Consider the following 3470-nt stretch of genomic DNA (forward strand, 5'->3'; position numbering starts at 1 on the left):
TGGCTTGATCCCTACAGTGCGATATGCTGCGATATGGGAATTAATGGAGAAGAATATTGTGTTATCTTCTCCATTATCCAATTGCTGAATAGTGAAAATACTTACAAAAAATGCAAAATTGATCGGTTCCGCATTTTTTAAGTAAAAAAAATCATTGCTGAATAGAGCCCAATGGCAAAGGGAGAATTATTTGTTCTCAATGTCCCAAAAATACATGACGTAATATAACCCATGAAATTTCTGCTTGGCTGAATCATATATACATTCATAAATGTATTTGAGTATTTGGGCCCAATACAACTTAACCAGCTCAGTCTTCTGTTCAAAATAACAGTTCCCAGGGACTCCTGTGGAGAAGATGTAAATTTGTGCAACAAAATGTGTCATTGTTTATTATGGTGTATATGATATTGGCAGTATTTATGCATATGCAGGGCCGAAACTAGGATATCTGTTACCCGGTGCAAGGCAGCAATTTTGCGCCCCCTCCCTTCCTGTACCTGGAGTTTGTCCTTGCTCCTCCATAAGACAGTACACTACTCAGACGTCCCTGATATAGTGACTTACATTATTCCACACACCATAAAGCTCATTACACATCACATTATGCCACACACTATAATGCCTATTACCAAAGTGCCCAACACCATTTTATACCCCACAGTAAGGCTTCTAATTACTTTACAATTACCTGCTCATTGTCAGGGGTTTTGTGCTCATTACCATTTGCATGCTCGTTGCCAGGGGTTACATGCTCGTTGCCATGGGGTTTCATGCTTGTTGCCAGGGGGTTTATGCTTGTTGCCAGGGGGATTATGCTCGTTGCCATGGGGTTTTATGCTCGTTGCCAGGGGTTACATGCTTGTTGCCATGGGGTTTTATGCTCGTTGCCAGGGGTTACATGCTCATTGCCATAGGGTTTCATGCTCGTTGCCAGGGGGGTTTATGCTCGTTGCCAGGGGGTTTATGCTCATTGCCAGAGGATTTCACAGGAGAAGAAGCAGCTTTCAGCGTCTTCTCCCGGCAGTGCCAGTGTTCCCGGTGCCGGGAAAGCTGTGTGCATTGCGCTGGCCTAACAGACACTAGAGGTCCAGTAGGACCTCTAGCATCTGTCTCCTCCTAGGCGGCGGCCATTTTTGGATTGTCCGCATGGAATCTGCTGAAAATGGCCATCCAAAAAATGGCCACCGCCAAGGAGGAGACAGACACTAGAGGGCCAGTAAGGACCTCTAGCATTTGTCTCCTCTTTGGCGGTGGTGATTTTTGGATGGCCGTTTTCTGAATCTGCAGCCCCCAAGCCACCTTGAGTCAGCTTTTTTACCCCCTACAATCCGGCACCCGGTGCACGTGCACCTCTAGTAACCCCCTAGTTGCGGCCCTGGCATATGTCACTACAGATCAGATCTAAGGCAGACAAAGTAAAATGTGTGATTTCACAAAAACACTGACAATCTCCAACCTGGATTTTCATCTGTACAATAACTTTCTACCATTTGTTTCTTGTGTTGGGTAACATCTTCTATTTTAAGAACATTGGATATATATCACCCTCTATTTATTTGCCTATTTTGGATAAAAAGTGGGCGCTATAGCTTCTTATGCCTGTTTTATTGTGGATAGACTGAGCTGGGTACACACTAAATAATATGTTGGTCAATCCTTGTGATCCGCGATGGATTGCAATGACCATCATATAGTGTGTAGCCCCAGTTCCAGTCAAATCATCGCTTGATGAATTGTGTGGTTGCATCTTTGCTTCTGATGTACTGTCCATCAGATGGGATGATGTCAGAAAGTACGCAAACTAAGCATTAATCATATATCATGACATATCATGACATCATATGGCAGATCGCGTGGTGTGCACAGCAATGTGATATATACAGTTACATCGCTTCACTGCGTCGCTGGGTCAGCGCATCCATGAGGTGTGTACCCAGCTTAAACTTTACTTAATATAATTACTCACACTGAGGGTCGAATGCGGGTGTAATTAATTAATTTGTATATTCACAAACTGCTAATATGAATACCTTTGAGAGCACATCTGCTTCATCATATATCACATACCATCTTATATCATCTTATATCATACAGTGACCTGCTATGTGTAATACATTTTACAGTGATTGTGTACTTTTCCCTTTGAAAATGAATAATAACATAATCTCATACAAGTCTTTGGAGGGTGTACTGTATATTATTGTTTATATGTGGCATTATTGATCTGAAGATCTATATTATATACAGTACATTGGGCATTTTTAAGTGATATTGTATTTTTCTTTGGTCTGTAATGACTCACAAGGTTTTTTTCATATTTATAATTAATTATTTTTAAAAACAAATAACATTGGCAGACAGAGCACTATCTAGTTTGGTATTTCTGCTTCCACTCTTATGGCAGTTTATGCAGAAAGGAGATAGAATGCTGGTGTTTTCACCTTACCTAGGTAGGCCTCCCAACCAGAGGCGGATCTACTGTGAAACTAATGAACTTCGAGCTTCAGGGCCCCTAACCCTAGAGGGGCCCTGAAAAAAAAATGTTTTAATAAGTGATTTTTCAACAAAATCAATGTAATTTTAAGTGTGTATGTTATTAAATAAGGTTGTTTTAGTGATAGAATCATAAGCCAATGGGTTGAAGTACTTAATATTGACCTTAGAATATGCTCTACAGTAGTGCATGTAGGGGGGGTTTCTGAGTACCCAGAAATGCCCCCTGATCAGTACTGGCCAGCAGACACTCTATCTACAGCTCTGACCAGAGGATGGTTCATATGAGCCGGCTAGGCGCAGAATAGAGAGCTGCTGACAGTGTCACTGCTGAGTGCAGTACTGCCAGGTGCCACTACATGCTTTCATCTCCATTTGTGCTGTGCCATCTGCCAGAAGTCGGCCCTGCAGTGTTGACCACAAACTGAAAGCTGAGCTGTCTGAGGGGTGGCATGCGGCTCAGTGGCGGGAGCATGCAGCATGGGGGAGAGACCTGTCTCAGGGGGATTCCAGAGATCCCACTCAGGAGGACCAGTAGCTGGAATCCTACAGAGGAAGTAAGTTTTGGTTTTGTATTTGATATATCTACAGTCTATCTCTCTCTCTGGGGGGGGATCTACATCTATCAATTAATCAATCTATCTATCTACATCTATTAATCAATCTATATATCTACAGTCTCTCACTCTCTGGGGGGTTTCTACATCTATCTATCTACAGTCTCTCACGCTCTGTTTTTTTTTACATCTATCTATCCATCTACAGTGTCTCAATCTCTGCTGGGTTTTTCTATAACTATCAATCTATCTAACTATCTATCTATCTACAGTCTCTCTCTCTCTGAGGGGGTTCTATGTCTATCTATATATCTATCTATCTACAGTCTCTCACTCTCTGGGGAACGTCTACATCTATTTACTTATCTACAGTGTCTCACTCTCTGGGGGGATTCTACATCTATCTCTCACTCTCTG

Source organism: Taudactylus pleione, unplaced genomic scaffold (genome assembly GCF_031769625.1).
Source record: "Taudactylus pleione unplaced genomic scaffold, aTauple2 ptg000236l, whole genome shotgun sequence".
NCBI lineage: Eukaryota > Metazoa > Chordata > Amphibia > Anura > Myobatrachidae > Taudactylus > Taudactylus pleione.